This window comes from Hipposideros armiger, unplaced genomic scaffold, assembly GCF_001890085.2.
Source record: "Hipposideros armiger isolate ML-2016 unplaced genomic scaffold, ASM189008v1 scaffold_234, whole genome shotgun sequence".
Classification (NCBI taxonomy): Eukaryota; Metazoa; Chordata; class Mammalia; order Chiroptera; family Hipposideridae; genus Hipposideros; species Hipposideros armiger.
The window spans coordinates 1,253,262-1,272,201 of NW_017731584.1; the positions used below are offsets into that span (position 1 = coordinate 1,253,262).

Sequence of the window (18,940 nt, forward strand, 5' to 3'; positions counted from 1 at the left end):
TATATTTTGGATATTAATCCCTTATTGGAGGTGATGTTTGCAAATATTTTCTCCCATTTGGTTGGTTGCCTCTTTATTTTATTGATGGGGTTTTTTTTTTGTGATGCAGAAGCTTTTTAGTTTGATATTGTCCCGCTCACTTATTTTAGCTCTTACTTCCTTTGCCTTTGAGTTCAAATTCATAAATCCTGTTTGAACCCAAGGTCCATAGGTTTAGTACCTATGCTTTCTTCTATGCAATTTATTGTTTCTGGTCTTATGTTTAGGTCTTTGATCCACTTTAAGTTAATTTTGGTGTATGGTGACAGATAGCAGTCTAGTTTCATTCTTTTGCACATGGCTTTCCAATTTTCCCAGCACCATTTATTGAAGAGGCTTCCTTTTTTCCATTGTATATTTTTAACTCCTTTGTGAGAAGTTATCTGTCCATATTTATGTGGGTTTGTTTCTGGGTTTTCAATTCTATTACCCTGGTCTGTGTGTCTGATTTTCTGCCAATACCATGATGTTTTGATTATTGTTGCTCTGTAGTACAAGCTGAAGTTAGGGAGTGTGATACCTCCCACCTTATACTTTTTTCTTAAGATTGATTTGGCTCTTCAGGGTCTTTTGTGATTTCATACAAATCTGATGATTTTTTGTTCAATTTCTTTTAAAAACTGCCATTGGGATTTTGATGGGGATTGCATGAAATCTGTATGTTCCTTTGGGTAATATGGCCATTTTAACTATGTTGATTCTTCCAATCCATGAACACAGAATGTCTTTCCATTTCTTTGTGTCTTCTTCAATTTCTTTAAAAATGTTGCATAGTTTTCAGTGTATAGGTCTTTTACATCCTTGGTTAAGTTTATTCTTAGGTATTTTATTCTTTTTGTTGCAATTGCAAATGGAATTGTTTTTTTATTTCTTTTTTTGAAATTTCATTGTTAGTATATAGGAATGCAATGAATTTTTGTATGTTGATTTTGTAGCCAACAACTTTACTGTATTCATTTATTGTTTCTAATAGTTTTTTGGTGGAGTTTTTAGGGTTTTGTACATAAAGAATCATGTCATCTATAAAAAGTGACAGTTTAACTTCTTCATTCCCAATTGGATGTGTTTTATTTCTTTCTCTTGCCTGACTGCCCAGGCCAGGACTTCCAATACTGTGTTCAATAGCAGTGGTGATAGGGGGCAACCTTGTCTTGTTCCTGAACACAGAGCAAAGGGCATCAGTTTTTTACCGTTAATTATATTAGCTGAGGGTTTGTCATATATGGCCCTTATTATGTTAAGGTATTTTCCTTCTACACCCATTTTATTAAGTGTTTTAATCACAAATCGGTGTTGTACCTTGTCAAATGCTTTTTCTGCATCTATTGATATAATCATGCTTTTTATCTTTTATTTTATTTATGTGGTGTATCACATTGATTGATTTGTGTATATTGAATCATCCTTGTGCCCCTGGGATGAACCCCACTTAGTTGCGATATATAATCTTTTTAATGCATTATTGTGTTTGATTTGCTAGGATTTTGTTTAGGATTTTTGCATCTGTAGTCATCAAAGATACTGGTCTGTAATTTTCTTTTTTTGTGCTATCCTTACCAGGTTTTGATATCAGGGTAATGTTGGCCTCATAAAATGAGTTAGGAAGTATTGTCTCTTCTTCAATTTTTTGGAAGAGTTTGAGGAGGACAGATATTAAATCATCTTTGAATATTTGGTAGAATTCATTCATGAAGTAATCTGGTCCTAGACCTGATTTTGGGAAGGTTTTGGATGACTGATTCAATTTCCTTACTGTTGATCAGTCTATTTAGATTTTCCAGTTCTTTTTTATTCAGTTTTGGGAGGCCCTAAGTTTCTAAGAACATGTCCATTTCTTCTAGGTTATTGAACGTGGTGGCATATAGTCCTTCATAGTATCCTTGTATGATTCTTTGTATTTCTGTGGTGTCCAGGGTAACTTCTCTTTCATTTCTGATTTTTTGGTGCCTTTTCTCTTCAATTTGTACTTCTTAATCTCTTCCCCTTTTTTCACCCATATCCCCAACCCCCTTCCCATCTAGCAACCATCAAAATGTTCTCTGTATCTATGAGTTTGTTTCTGCTTTGTTTATTTTGTTCTTTGAATTAACATTTTAAAGTGTTGTCTTTCCCCTCATTTAATTTAGGTTATAATTTTCCTTTGTCATTTGAAAATTGTTGTGTTAAAAAAAAATCTCTCTCTAGCTAGACTATCAAATATAAAAACTTGTGGAAATTCACACGTACTAGTTTCCCTAACTCTGTTTAATAAAAGCCCTCATTTCTTCCTTAAGGACATTGTCTCAGGAGCTCTGTGGCATAAATGTGGGAGTTTATATTTTCTTTTCTTGGCTTTAGTTCACCAGTCTTTAAAGTGGGGCCACCTTTACTCTAAACTCATTGTAAAAAATTGTGAATTAAAGAAGGTATACAAATGGTCAATAGATGCAAAAAGATACTGAACATCATCAGACATTAGGGAAATGCAAATTAAAATAATGAGATACCACTACACACACACTAGAATGGCGAAAACAAAAAGAACCGACAATACCAAGTATTGGTAAAAATGTAAAGCAAATGGAACTCTCAACTGGAAATGCAAAATGGTATAGCCACTTTCAGAAAAACAGTTTGGCAATTTGTCACAAAGTTAAATATACGTTTACTATATGATTCATCAATCCCACTTCTAGGTATTTACCCATGAGAAATGAAAGCTATAACCTACACAAAGGCCTGTACATGAGTGTTCATAGAAGTTTTGTTCACAACAGTCCCAAACTAGAAACAACCCAACTGTTTATCAGCTGCTAAATGGATAAACTAATTGTGACATATGCATACAATGGAATATTACTTAACAATAAAAAAGAAGGAACTACTGCTAGACACAGCATCATGGATGAACCTCAAAAGCTATATGCTTAGTGAAAGAAGCTGGAAAAAAAGACTGTATACTCTGTAGTTCCATTTATATAAAAATCTAGTAAAGGCAAAATCATAGTGATAAAGCAGATCTGCAGGCTGGGCATGGGAGCGGGGTGGGCGCTGACCATAAAATAAAAGGGAATAAGGGAATTTGGGGAATGATACAAATGTTCTATATTTTGGCTGTAGCAGCAATGATGTTTGTCAAAACTCATCAAGCTGCACACTTTAAATCACACCTCGGGCCGGCCGAGTGGCGCGATGGTTAAGAACTCGCTTGGGATGCCAAAGGGCCCCAGTTCGGATCCCACATATGAGGGCCAGTGACACTGCCCTCCACAGCTAAGATGCTGAACAACAGCTCAACCTGGAGCTGGGCTGCCCTGAGTCGCCGGTGACGGCGTAGGCTGTAGCCCCTGTGGCAGTGGGTTTCCATGGGCTACCGTGTGTAGCCAGCAGCCAGCGTGAGCAGCCAGCGTGAGCGGCGGTCCAGAAGCCGGCGACTGATCTGCCTCGCCCGGGAAGAGCGCAATGATGGTGCCAACTTGGGTCAGTGAAGCAACGTCCTCCACAACTAGATCGAAGAACAAAACGACAGCAACTTGCCTGTTCCCCTTTCCCCAATTCCCCAGCACTGTTCCCATCCCCCCAATTCCCCAATAAAAATCTTTAAAAAAAAAATCACACCTCAATAAAGCTGATTATAAAAAAAATATGTCAAGGTCATTGTAACTGAGCTGTATATGAGACAGTTACATTTTTAAAACTGTGGAGTTAGTGTCTACTGATTTCAACCTAACTCATTGTGGTTTAAAATGTTTTTTATCTGTCATCTTAAAATTGAAGTTATTCCTTCAGTTGGAAAAAAAGTGGTGTTTTGAATTTAATGTGTAGCAAATATTCGGTGAAAAAATAAAAATTGATATAAATTTGTTGATAATCAAAATAACTCCATATTGATTATTCAGTGATTGTATCGTCCTTTATGGTTCAGTACCTCTTTATATTTGTTGATCCGCTGTCACACAGGATCAACTGTGTTGCGAAGACCTTATGTAGAGTACTGGAATTTTTATGATCCTACCTGGGTGACAGTGATGGCGATACTAGCCCCCTCACATCAGAAGGTCTCCATGTACAACAGGCTGAGTCCAAAGACCTACTGGGTAAAGTTTAAGGCTGAACTTAATTATAAGAAATTAATCAGTTGTTTGAGGGCAAAATAATAAATTATCCAGTTTATTTTGTAATTTTGTTTATGAGAACCAATAAAAAAATGCAGTTTTTCCATTCATCATACCCCTTATAGATATGAATATGTATCTACTCAGCCAATATTTATTAGGGGTTTACTTTGAGCAAGGCATTGTGCTAAGTACTACGGAAAAGGCAAAGTTGCTTAAGCTATGATGATCTCATGCCTATTTAAATTCTACACTTGGAAATTAGCTAACATGTTTATAAAATGATGTGAAATACTTGTTTTGGGCTATTTCAAGTATAGGACTCAAAAGACATGTATTCTTAATTTTGGAAGTGGAACAAAAAGGTATTCTGAAGTCAGAGTATTTTAAAGTGACTATGGTATGCTGGAAAGGACACAAAGGCCCAGAGAGGTCTCCCACCAACCTGCCTCTTTGGCCTGAAATGGCACTATGAGAACACTATTGTGTTAAGTGGTCTCTTTTCCTGCCAGCCCTTATTCAAAGGCAGATACCCTTGGAGAAAGTGACATATTAAATTGCAAATTCTTAATAGTAATTAGGATTTTCAGGTAACTCTTTTGGTAAGAGAGGTAGCAATTGTTACTCCTCCACTGGGGTGGGGTGTTGTGGAGAGTGGAATTATCAACTTTGCTTAATGCTAGCCTCAGAAAAGCTTTGCAAGGCTTTATTTGCTTTTTCCGATAACAGCCTAGGATGGATGCATAGAGAATGGAATTGTTACTCTCAGTGTGGTCTCAGGCTGGCATCAACATCACTTGGGAGCTTGTTAGAAATGCAAAAATCTTAGCTTCCACAGACTGACTAAAGTGGAATCTGCATTTTAACAAGGTCCCCAGGCATCTAAACCACATTCATGATTCTTCCAACTCTGAAGCTTTTCTGCTCCTCTCTGCCTACTAGTAGTACGAACATTTAAGGGCTTGATTCCTTCAGCTGGCATATTTTAGGATGCACTGAAGGTCAGGTATCTGATCTTTTCTACCAGGAGAGCCGGAGACATTCAACGAGTTCCCTCTGAGATCTCTCCTGATGTTTACTTACCTCTTGTAGCTCAATGAGCATCTTTGTAAGTAAGAGGAAGAAATTGCAGGTTTCTGAAAGGCTCGTGTACACAGCCAAAAGGGACTTAGATTAAGAGAGCCTGCTATGCAATGCTCTTTATTTATTAAATGTTAAATGGAAAGAATAAATGCTCTTCCTGTTGGCGTGGAAATGGCTCCTGCATGGCCCCGGTACAAATACATTTTGTGATACTTTCAAAGCACCTGTTGTTTTGTCCCTACCTGGTTCCTATATGGATGACTGTATTTATTCACTGGGGTGTGTGTGGAGTACTTGACTGGCTGAATCTATTTCTTCCAAGCGCTAGCTGACATTCCAGCATAGACTTTTCTCCTTTACACAGAGAATATATCTGAGGTGCACGCTGAGCAGCATCCTCAAATGGTGCCCGTCCTCTCCACATCCTTTCAGGAGCTGCTTGTCCACAGAGGTGGCCTGCACCCCCTGCGGTAAGAATCCACTCAGAAAACGTAAAGAAGAGAGGGTGTGAGAACAGGAGTCCGAAGACAAGGCCCTACAAAGGTCACCTGGCCTCTCTGAGCCTTAGTTTTCTGACCTATAAAATGGAAGCGTTGAACCAGATGATTGTTTGAGATCTTGTCCAACTCTAAAACAAGGAAAAGTAGACTGGGAGTTAGATTTGTGCGGCCATGACACCCCTTTTATATGCATTCCCCTTGTAATCACCGCTACTCCAAAACGGAACTCCTATTTTACAGATGAAGAAACTGAGACCCAGAGAGGATAAGTAACTTACTCACTTTCACCCAACTCAAATGGCAAGGCCTATACTCAGGACTCAAACCCAAGCATCATGACTTCATCCCAAGTCCTTTTCACTGCACCTCAGCTATCACTAGCTCAGTCCATATGCTTTGTTTAATAAGGCTGTGCAAAGGTCAAACAGTCCAAATTTATCTGCTGCCATAAATAGGCGAAATGAAACTAGCGCAAAAATAGTCTTATGAAGGTATACAGCAGCAGAAAACATGTAACAAATTTGGAGCCCATGTGGATTATACATTCTGAAGAGGGCAAAGTACTTTTCTAAACACTGCCTTTTAGTCTCAAAGCTCCCCTCGTAAGGTAAACAGAGGCAAGTACTAGTAATGTCATTTCAAAGAGAGAAAAACAGAGGCAGAACAATGAAATGAGCTGCCTAAGATTTCTTAGTCAGAAGTGGACAGTAATGGCAGCTGTCCTGCCCACAGCCATCATGCTGCCTGTTCCTATGCCCAGGTGTAGCTGTCCTCAGCTGGGGGCCCCAGAAACTGTAAGAAAGCAACTAGGAACATGCAGAATGGAATGATCCTATGGATACCCACAGGTGCTGATAACACAGGAAAGGGGCTTTACATTCTATCAGGACATCACTGGATTTAAATATTTTTACCAGCTTCAGCTAAACTGTCTCAATTTTTTTGGCCCTGCTAAAAACAGGTACTTATTTATCTGGAGTTTAATTACAAAAATAGCTTTGTTCTGCATGGATAAAATGCAAAAAAAGTTAAGAACAGTTAGCTAGAGTCAGAGCAAGTGAGAAAAACAGCTGCTTCCTTTTTTTTTTTTTCATTTTTAATAGTCATAACACCCAAGTAGCAAAGAGGCTAAGAAGGTAATTTAGTGTTGTGGTTAAGAGTGTGGGCATCAAACTTTGTTTGTATCTTAGCTCTGCCATTAGCTAACTCTCTCAACCTGAGAAAGTTATTTCTCAGGGCAGTTTCCTCATCTGGGAGGTAGAGATAATAATGGAAGCTGCCTCCAAGGGTAGTTGGTCAGGGTTAAATGAGTTACTACCTGCAAAGCATTTATAGCAGAGCCTGGGTAATAATAGCATGAACTCAACAAATGTCAACTGTTGTTGTTATTAGTGAGGAGGGAAAAGTGAAAAAATTTTGTTTTTATTTCATTTAAACCTAGTACTATATAACTGAATTCTAACACACCAAGGAAGAAACATATATCACCAACTGAGAAACTTTATACGGTTGCCCAAAGCAAGAGGTAAGTTGTACATAGACTGGGAAATAGCCAGTTTATTTAAGATGACCCAACACAGAAGGTAATACAAAGAAATGAATAATGCAAATAACCTAATATAGGATTAGTAACCAATCTATTGTAATGTCCACTGTTTGAAGTGATGTGTGGCGACAAATGATCAAGGGCCTTCTTGCAATCCATTAAAAGGGAAATCAGTTTTTACACATGGCAGAAATACACTGGGTTTGGGAGCACTAGGTGGTATAGTTATGGGAAGGACAATTCCCCCATGGCAAATAAGTGTCTACTCTGGTTTATACACCAGTCTCTCATGTGTGAAGTTAGTGTGAGTCAGTTTCCCTCATCCTACTTAATTAACTCTGCATGAACTCATAAATTCAAGTCCTGGAGCCAGCAGTACTCCTCTTGGATTTTGGGAATTCTCAGAGCACTGCAGCCTGTGGAGTTGGGTCACTGAAGTTATTTTACCTTTCTGGTATGCCTCTCATTAGATATCAAAGTTTAAAAGATCTTGATTCCTATTTCAGTTCTACCAAAGTCGTTATACCTATTATTTTTTCTGCGTATCAGGAGAGACCAGAACACTGTAGAGGCCTTTGTGGGAAAGGCGAGGTTACAAAAGACTACACTGAAGATAAATATTATAGTCATATGGAAAGTTTCCTTAGACATGGTGAGCAGTGGCAGAGTTTGGAATTGACTGGAAAGTGATCAAGACAAGCAAACTTCTCAGACAGATCCAAATGATCCTTGCTTGCAAATTTTAATAATATACAATTGCCAATAACACATATGGAACTCCTATTTTGGTACTATCAAAAGTTCCGGGGCCACACAAGAAACTAGTTCCATTACTTAACCATCCTCCGTTGTTTTTCATCAAAAAAAAAAAAACCAACATTTTCCAGAGCTCACCTGTTCACTCTGCGTGTCTCTGATTTTCCATTGTTCCAAAAAATCAAGTCCACTCTCAAGAAGTTGAAAATTTGCCATGACTGAATAGTCAAAGGAATGTGGTACAAGGGGTAACCCAGAGACTGAGCAGGGGCCATGTCTCTAGGATAAAGATAGAGCCTCTCAGGTGACTGGTGTAATGGAGTAACATTACCTCGGTGGGGTCAGCTGTAGTGTATTTACAGTGGAGTACAGTGGGCTGCTAAGTGCACAGATTCTTGGAGCCTGTCTCTGGGGTTCTAATCCTGACTCTGCCATTTTCTGGCTGCACAACCTTGAGCAAGTTACTTAGCCTCCTTATCTCTTAATTTCTTCACCCAAAAATGAGTTTAAGTCTCATCAGGTTGCTGGTGGATGAGGATTAAAGTAGTTAATACATTTAGAGTGCCTGGCACATAGTTACATTATTTTAAGGTTGATTATTGTTACATAACCAATCATCTTTGGTCCCATCTTGCTGCCTCTGCTCACCTGGGGATGGAATGGAGGCAGGTGCCTCCCTGTCAGGAAGGCCTGGCTCTCCCCAGGGGCAGCCCCACTCTGGCGCCCCCGTGGCTGACTGTTCTTGCTTCTTTCTCTCTCCTTGCTTTCTTTCCCCCTCTCAACTGCCTCTCTTGGGATATAGGTGACAATTAATTATGAACTTGAATATATCTTTTAAGTTCTTTGGGCTCAGTGATTGATATGTGTGCTTAACTTGCATATTTGTTTTTATAATTCAGGAGAATTATAAAGAATTAGAGACCATATGTTCTATTTGTCTTAGTGTTATAGTGGTGGAGAGCATGGTACTTGGTGCTGTGTGAATATTTGCATCTCAGAGGTATCAGTATTTGCAACCTGTAAAAGATGGTGTTTGGAAAAAAAAAACTATTTTGAATGAAACTTATCACTTGAAAATATGTACATCAAAGATTTGAGGAAGAAAACAACTTTTGAAACTGAGCAAAGTTTAAGAACACTACTCATGTTATGTACCAAAAGCAAAAGTAATTTTTAAAAATAAAATGTTAGTGACAAAAAAGCCACATTTCTACATATCCATTATAGAGGTTGTCACAAGGACTGGAATAGGTATAATTTCTTAGAGCTAAATTAAAATTGGTCTGTTCTCCTTCAGCCAGATGTTAGTGTTGGAACAATATAACGCATTGCTTAACAGTGTGAGGCACCCACCAGGCTAATTTATGGGATTTGGAATGTTAAGGCCAATCAAGTGATCTGATTGCTTCAACAGTGCTAAAGGTTTTAGAATAACCTTCAAGATCAGGGCTGCGCTAGTCTGAACTCCCCCTTTCCCACCTCCACCCCCTGCTTCCTTCTCTCCCTCCAAGCAGATTTGTTCTATTGTGTTTGCCAGATTTAAGTTAGGTAGGGAGCCTTTCAAGTGGGAGCCTGGGTTCCAGTCCTAGGGTAAGATTACATGAAAATTCATGGGGGTCTTTCTGTAATTACCCTTTGTACATTTTATAAAACCACTGCTAGGTTGAGAATGACTGACAGCCTTGACTCAAGGAAGGTTTGACTGGAAAAGTATGTCTGCAAGGTTGGGGTGGAATTGCTCAGGGAGAGAGCCCCAGGGGAACAGGCACCACTTTGCCAGTCTTTGGGCTCCAGCAATACCTTCATTAGGCCCTCAGACTCACTCACTGACATTAACCTGGATGACGTATTAAAAATCCCTTGTAACCTATGTGTTCGAAATGAATTTGGACAACAGGAATGTTTACAGCCCTCCAAATGTGATTACTCAAAGCCCTGTAAATGCATAGAGGACAGTGTGATAGATGAGGGGTGCCAAGCTCTATATGACGATCGCTTATACAGAGCCGGCATCTGTGTCCCAGTAACATTGCACTGTTTGGCTAGATAAAAAGAGAGGCAGGGACATATGTGGTTTAGTTTTTTCCCCAGTGCATCCAAGTTGCTAATTTTTGTACTTATCGTAAAGAAAATATCAGCTTTCTAGTAGGCAAGAAAATTCTTAAGTTAAAAAAAAAAAAGAAAAAAAAAGAACAGAAAGAGAAGACAGGTTTTATCACAGCATTTATGGAGGAGTTTGCCGAACCATTAACAAGTTAACATGCAAAATCTCTAGATGGGAGGCTTGGGGTTGTTGTCCTGGCTTTGTAGCCAGGCAGGGCAGAGTGCTTAAAAGTTGTATGCCAGACAAGTAAATGCACTGGGGATTGGATATTATGGAGCGAAGGACCCTGAGGTTAAGGAGGGGAAAGGGACAAGACAGAGAAGTCACCTGGAGAGGTGTAAGGAAAAAGCAAGACCCGTGACAGCTGAACCATGTGGACCATGACAGCCAAGGGTCCCCTTTTAGGGTGAGAATCTACTGGACAAAGGACAGGACAGAGATCTTAAGATGCTGCCACCTGATCTGTTTACCGACCTCCAGCCGCAGTCAGTGCTACTACAAAACAAAGGACTTTCACTAGTACTTTTGCTGGTGTGAGTTGCCTGGGCCTCAGAGTTGGGTTTGTTTTGTTTGTTTGTTTGTTTGTTTGTTTGTTTGTTTTTTAGGGTGCGAGTGCTTTCCTTTCTCTTCATATTCTTGTCCTTTCTTTTTAATTGGTCTTCCCTCTCTGTGAGCCTCAGTTTCCTCCTCCAGAAAATAATATAATGGCTTTGGAGAAGATTAAATAAGCCATTGCCAGGTGTAGGTAAGACATTCACTAAACATCCATTTCTCTTTCTCTCCTTTTAAAACTGCCATCAGAGGGGTTTTATAACAGCTTGCTGCCTGAAGCCACTAGCCAAGGGTGTCAAAGCACATAGTTTCCCTGCTGGGGCTTGGTGCTTCCAGGGGCCCTTCCGCTGGGCACCCTGGCTGCCACAGATGCGGGTGGGGTGGGGTGGCGGCGGCAATAACACCAGCTTTTTACTTCTCCCTACAAGGGCTGTTCAAGTGGCTCCCTCACTCACCTTCACAGAGCTGGTTGTGAGGACCCACTAATTAGCGCGCACACAATGTTCAGCCAAGCAAAGCTCAGGTAAGGGCAGGAGACAGCCATGAGTATGTCCTAGTTTCAACATAAGACCACCCGTTTTCCAGAAGCCAATTAGACCTGCTTCTGGGATCATAAAGATGACACTTAAAGTCACCAGAAAGATCTGGTTCCGGGCTTTTCTTAGACCTGGGTGTAGGTACCTGTTCTGAGCTGCGGTCCCTCCCAACCTCCTCTCCTCGCAACCTCCTTCCCCCCCCCCTCCTGGGGAGTGAGAGTAGGGTAGGGGTGGGCGAAGGGGGCGTTGAGTAGCTCTAACTGCAAATTGGGAGGGGCAGATTTTCCTGACCAGAGCCCTTGTTACCCATCCCCCATCCCTTGAGAGGGTGAGGGAGGTATTCTTAATAAACCTCCCCCATAGAACTCACAAGATGGAGATGGGGAGAATTTGCTCTACTTCCCTTCTTCTGGTTCAATGGCTATTTGACTCAGAGATCTCCATCTTGGCAATTTCCTATGCACCGTATCCATTAAATGACAAGCTTGGACGACTGCTTCAAATAACATGACTTGAGGAACCTTGTTTTAAAAAGTGTAAAAACTTTGCCTGGACTGAAAACTATTTCGGTGGCAAGTGATTTGGAATAATGGTCACTTTAGTTTACCACTTCAGATTTGGTGAAAGCTTGTTTGCTCTGCTTTGTTGTTATTCTGTAGGGGTACAAGAGTGGGGATGGGCTGCTCTGTGCAAATTCCAAGTCCGCGTGGGAAGGGTGGGAGCTGGGGGTGGGATTGATGGGTGAACCATGTCATGAGAAAGGAATTATGCCCTGACTGACTTAATTATTTGCAAGGTTGGTTCAGAAAAGTCATTTCCTTCAATCACTCAGATCAAAAAGTAATTATCTTTGGAACACCCACCCTCCCATTCATAAAAGCACTGACTTCTCTTTCACACAGAAGCTTACCTTGGCTTCTCCCCTTCACTAGCATACGTACCTCTCTCTTGACACCCCATCTTAAAATGACTGCTGCTGGCAAGAGAGGTGAAAAATACAGTATGTTTGTAGGCCTGCAGCAAATTAAAGTTACCCCAGAAAAACACTGGTTTTCATCCTTCCTTGATTGATGAGTATTTATTTTTGTGACTGGCTTGATATTAGCTAGAGAGCATGCATGAAAAAATACACAAAGCAAATGATTTAGAATTTGCTTCAATATATAAGAGGAAACCTTCATGGAAAGATCAACTCTGCATTTCAAATGTAGTTTAAAACCCACTGTCTGTTCAGGACTAGTGACACTTCAGCAGAAATCTTAAGATCTTTTCCTCAAAATCAGGTAGATTCTGACACACTCCCTTGTGTAGATTCTGACACACTCCCTTGTGTTGAAATTGCCTTCTTTAAGCATTTAGTCAAAAACGCCTAGTGTTGAAAGATGCTCCTGTTCTCATGCCCTAATGGAAAATAAACAAATTTCTAAACTCCTATCCTGAGCCAAGGCCTACCTCAAGCCTCTTTGTTTCACCAACTCACTGTCTTATAGCTTGGGGCACAAGGAGTGGTAAATTCAGGCTGACATTTCTCCAGCATCCAAGTATAGCTATAGCTATAAAATAGTGTAATATTTTCCCACTGGCTGGTAAATAACTGTGCTCTGAGCCCCTTGGGTTCCCCTCCCTGGGACCACCTGGACCACCCCCATGGTGTAGCAGTTGTGGGGTTAACAGCTGGCACAGCTGGGGCCTTCAGGGAAGCTGGCTTGGCTCTTGGACCCCTTTTCCCTCCTAGTTGTGAACTAATTTGAATATCACCCCTGGCTTGCATTCTTCATGTTGAAAATGACTGATCACACATCTACTTTCCTCACTACTTCAGGAAAACTCTTAAGTTTTATGGTGACATCAATAGTCCTTAGCTACTTGGGTAAAGAAAGAGCCACTAATTAGACATTACTCCTAGGAATTTGTCTCAGTCATGCACTTAGCTTCTTTCCTCTTATTCAACTGGGGTTTGATCCCTAGGGACACAGTCATTTATTCAACAATTTAGACCAGTTAATTAAAGCTTCAAAGCCTCTGTAAATACAATTCTTCCTCTGCAGCGCCAGAACACTTGGTATGCATGCATGGCAGTGAAGAAGCAAAAGCACAAAGTAGACTAAAAAATGGAGGTGGCCCCATTCCTTATATGTTAGGGGGCCTTCCAAGTGAAGCCAAACTGTGAGGCATGAGGAAGGACTCAGAGTGGCCATGACCTTGGACTTGTTACCTCAGCCAACCTCTGGTATCACTTGGAGCTGGAGGCTGGAGTCAAGTTTGTTCAGGGGCCTTCCTACCTGAATGCTCCTCATAAAAAGCATAGAGGCTGTGGGATGTGTACATAGACTTTTTTGCTTGTTTGTTTTTGTTTTTATTTCTTCAGAAGCATACTCTACAATCTGCTGTTTGCTGTTTGTATATTGTTTCTATATTTTGCATGTTTGAACGAATATATAGTATGTAAGACAAGCTATTCCAAGGGGTAGGAACATTTTCAAATATTAAAAGTTAAATGACTTTGAAGTTAAATAAGTAAAAAATGATCATAAGGAAGTGGTCAGGGTATATTAGTGGAGATATATATATATCTTTGAAATATATATATGCTTCAAATTTCACATGAATGGTAGGAAATGTTAGAAGCAGAGCAAACCTTGGACCTAAATGAGCTTGGTTCATTGATAATCAAATAATCAAACAAAAAGGAAAGAAAGGCTGTAGCAATTAGTGCAGTGTTTTTAAACTTGAGTAACTTAGGGACCTTTTCAAAGAAAATTTTCCAAAGAAAAAATCCTTTAGAGTCCCAGTGTTAGTCTAAAATAATGTTACTTAAATAGACAAACAAAAATGAGACATAAATTCATGCTTAAAGCTCTTATAAAATTTTAAAAAGAAATTTACAAACTAAGCACAAATAAAACTAAACACAAAGAAAATGTAAATCCTCAATGTTAATTTAATATCAACAGATGAGGTTTTGCTGAGAATAAAATGCCTCTTGCCATAGGACTATGGTGTTGCCCCCTATGGTACATATTCTTTAGAGTTCAATATTTCCCTACTACTGTGAGCTTTTGTGAGTGACTCAATTCTCCCACTCCTTTTCTCCATTCAAACTCCTAAAAAATCCATCATTGTCGAGCATGTTGTGATAGCATTTGGACTTCACTTGGTGTGAACACATTGCTTATGTATCCAGGCTCCTTTTCTCTCACAGCTCTGAAGTTTGAGCAGTATTACTTGGTGATTATGTGGTTATAAATGCACAGGCAAACACAAATTTTTGAAATCATATGCCATTTCTTTGTAATAATTAAAATAATGAGTAACATTTATACAGTGCCCACTGTGTACCAGACACTGCTCCAAGTGCTTTATGTGTTTTAACCCATGTAATCCTCACTACTACCTTATGAAGTAGCCCCATTGTACAGGTGAGGGAACTAAGGTTCTGAGAATTCCCAAGGTCACACAGCAAAGCCAGATGTAAACACAGGCAGTCTGTTCTAAAATGAGGAGCTTAACCACTATGCCCTATAGCCACTCATCGGTAACCGTTGTCCAGAATATGCTTATATTAATTTTCATGAAATAGAATAAAAACACACAATTAAAGCTTCTCCTAGAGAGCTCTAGGACCTCTGAAAATCATCTGTGAGCCCCCGTTTGAGAAACAATCATTCAATGCTCTACTCTTAAACCTTTTCTATTTCTAGACATAATTATAATACTAGAGTGTTCTTTAATTCTTTAAAGTATAAAAATATGTCCTGATTCTATACATGATTACTTCACTTACCCATGTTTTAAGGCTATAGCACTATATTAGTTAATTGGTATAAAAGCCCTGCTAGTAATAGATATGATAAAAGGGATGACATGTTAGACACATGAAAATGCACATGTCTATATAGTCTTAACAAGGATAAGAAATTATAGAAAGGCATGAATTCAGTCTCATTGCCTTTGATAGGAAGGAAGATGAGGGTGAATATTCTGGGATGAGTGGCATTAAACTCTGGGAGATACTAGGAGAGAGGTGGTTGGCTGAAATCTTGAAAGGGAAGGCTGGGTGTAGAAACCCACCCAAATCCACCCTGTCCTGGGGGTGGCAGCTCGGCTGAAAATCCTGGAGACAATGATCTGGGTGTAGCAGAGTGGGAAGGTTAAAGAAACAAACAGAAAATCATTTTAGCCTTTTGCCCTTGGCGTATATATGTAATCTAAATACTGCAGCCAGTTAAGCTCAGGTTTATTCCTTACTTGTTTATGTCTTCAATAGGTTTACTGTGTTATCACTGTTTGCTTGCCTTAGATTGTAAATGAAGACAAAGTAAATGAAGACAAACTGGGGAGTATGTTGAACCTACTCCACAGTATTGTGTTGTGTTACAGTATTGTGGTGACAATACTGTAAAAAAACATACTAAAGCCCTTTTGATTGATGCATCAGAAAAAATTATTTATTGAGTACCTACCATATGCAGAGCTCTCTGCTAGCTGCAGATGGATGGAAGGATGAGTAACTTATGGTTCCTGCTGTCGGAGAAATTTCCTAGGGTAAGCTAATAAATGGTGCATGTGAATGGAACAGATAATGAGACCTGCCATTGATAGCATGGTGACTAAGCTCTTGGGTTGTACGGTAAAACCACTTGCAATAGCAGCTCTAACCACTGGCTGGATGCCCTCTGCCAAGCTAACTTACTTTCCTCATCTGTAATGGAGAGGATGATAATATTAGTACCCATATCATAGGCTTGTTGTGAAGACTAAATGAGATGATACATATACAATGCTTAGTATGTCTGCTATTTAGAACCTTGTTTTTCAGACGTGAGCATGTAGCTGCTGAGGCTCTGCTAACAGTGACCATGTCTGACCAAAGGTGTGCTTTGGATTTTGCCAGAGTCGCCTCAGCATGGTCCCCTGGAAGGTGAGGAGAGAAGCTGGGAGAGGGAACACTACTTGGGCGTGCCTGGGGTCACTGTGTATGGGTACCACTGCCCTCTACTGGACACAGTTCTCACAGGTTTTTGAGAAATACCCAAACTATTTTGATAGTCTCTTGTTCCAACACCCTGTGTTTATAGCCCATCTGAGGTCATTTTTCCTCCTTTCAGATACCTGGGAGCCAGAGGAAATTCTATTGTCTGCCAGCCTCAGCTTCTCACCTGCTTTTAACTAATATGGAGTCTGGGTAGGTATTGATTTTTCTGCTTTTCTCTGACTGCACTCATCAGTCATTTTATATTACTGGAGAGTCCATTAGCAATAAAAATAAAGGATGGAAGTTACAAAGCCCATTAGAGAAACTTACTCTCTGTTTCTTTGGGGTGAGGGAAACAATTAAAAGCACGTCATCTTATAAACATTCTAATAGAGTTATTAGAAAAGTGAATAAACCAAGGATGTGATGGTCAAGGGATGAAATGAAACTCTCCTTAGTAAGTAGTCGACCAGAAGTACCCTGACGGTCCACAGCCTTGTAGCAGACATGGAGCTCAGCTGCCATACGTGGGTGAGGAAAAGATTAAGTACCAGAATAAAGGAGCATTACACAACAGAGATTCAGCCATCGGCTCACGCGTGAATGAATTCCAGAACTATAATGGCAGAGCTAAGATGAGAGAAAGGAGGAGTTTAAGTATAAAGGGAAGAGGTGGTAATACAACCCTGACTTTGAGATTTAGGTGAATTGAGGAAACAAAGCCATGTCTCCACTAGGTTACGCACCCGTGTTCCTTCCACTTGTGCAGATGGTCACTGAAATTCACTTAGTTCCCTGGGGGGGAGCTGAGACGGGGAGAACAAAGCAGGAACGGACTACAGAATCTGATGCTTGTTGGCTAGAGGGGTCCTCATGCTTCTTGGGTTGGTATGAGCTATTATGTGTGAGTGACGAGCAGCATTCTTGGCGCATGTTGGCACTCAAAAAATGTTAAATGTTAATTCCCTTTCTTCTTTCCCTGTAAGGGGGAGAGTGTATGGAATCTATTATGAATATTATGAATATAGTGGATATTAGGCTGCAATTAATTTAATTTCCTTTTATTTTCATAGCTTCCCAGAGTAAACAGTTTTCACACTAAAGGCTATTTGGACATTTATTCTCTTTAATTGAGCATTAAGTATATATTAAGTTGTCTGACCCTCTTTGGTCCAGAAAGCAATAAATGCTTCCACAAAGCCCTGTTATAGGTTGCTAGATTTATGCTTTGTTCTCTCATTCTTGCTCACACAACAAGTTGGTTGGCATTGTACTAGGTTTTTCTACCTATTATAAAGTTGCTCCATAGTGTGTTTTTTTCCCCTCCTGATTATAATTCATTGTCTATAAAGAGTATAACAGTAATACTGGGAATAATAAAAAAAGAACTTTGCAATCCCACTTCTCTAACATCTGAAGTATTTACATTTTTCCATGTTCTTCCAATCTTTACCCATATGCATATTTCCTTGTTACATAGAATCTTGCACCTTGCTTTTTCATTTGATGTTATTTTATGTACATTTTAATGCTGCTTCATGGCAGTCATAATTATAATATTTAATGGTTGTAAAATATTTCATTAAGTTTGTCTTATAACTTACTGACTCAATTCTCAGAGGCATTAAAGATATTTTACTATCTATATTTTTTACTATTATAAATAATATCATCATAATTTTATAAATAGGTTTTTTTTTCTCCACTTGAATTGCTTCGTCTGAATAAATTCTCGGGAGTTGGCTTATGGTTCTTAACGTACATGATCAATTATTTTCCTAAAAAACTATTATTTTATTCTGCCAGGAGCAGTGGATGAGACTTCTCTTGATTATCCTCTTACGCAGCATTTAATACTGCTGACCAAATACTCTCTTCCCTCGAGTTCCCTGGGTGCCATCCTATTCTAGTTTTTCATCTGCCTCTCCAGCTATTCTTCCTTCGTTTTCTTTGTGGTCTCCTGTGCCTCCACTTTTGCCTTCAATCTCTGTGTGGAGCTCAGGCCTGGGCTATCTGTTCTTCTCATTTTTACATTCCCTTTGGAACATCCCATCCCTCTACAGTAGACTTTAATTACTGCATCATTGGTCACATCCTATCCCTGTACACCAGACTCATACCCATATGCTAATGGACTCCCTGCTCTCCCTGTCTCTAGTCTTGTTCCCTCAAATCCGTTCTTGTTACTACAGCCAGAGTGACCTCCCAACACATCAGTTGGATCACATCATCTTCTGCGAAAAACCCTTCAACAGATTTCTGTTGCTCTTAGGAAATAGTTGAGATTCCAAAACCAGGATCCCAAGACCCTTCATGGTATGACTGCTGCCTGTTTCTCGTGCTGCTCTGTCTCCCACTCCATGCTCCTGCCATTTCATTGTATGTGCTGTGGCTTCCATCTTACCTAGGTGCCTGTCAACACCCTTATACTCATCCTTTATGGCTCAGAGAGGCATTTCCTGGGCACTAGGTAAGTTTAGGCTTCTGTGGTATATGTTCTCTAAGCTCCTTTCCCAACCATACTACTTGCTACTTTTCATTTAAGCCTGTGTCCAGGAGCATCAATTCCACAGCACGCCCGGCTTGCCCTGGGCGTGGGTCAAGTGAGCTCCTAAGGCCAAACAAAGCTCTCAGCAGCAGGTGCTTGCAGTGAGAGGCACTGGGTGTGCACGGGGTCAGTGGGTGCTTAGGGTCTATGGAGGAGGCATTGACAGCCTTTCTTGCAATCTACCTCTCACACTGCTCAAGTCCACTC

The 18,940-nt window shown here is 40.0% G+C and overlaps 1 long non-coding RNA gene across 2 annotated transcripts in view; it reads left to right on the forward strand.

Moving 5' to 3' along the window:
• Nucleotides 1-18,940, forward strand: part of LOC109389464 (uncharacterized) — a 144,261-nt gene that overhangs the window by 69,846 nt on the left and 55,475 nt on the right. For both annotated transcript variants that reach the window (XR_002125398.1, XR_002125399.1), the window contains one exon: nt 16,319-16,395. This is a non-coding gene — a long non-coding RNA (uncharacterized LOC109389464). The remainder of the gene's footprint in view (nt 1-16,318; nt 16,396-18,940) is intronic.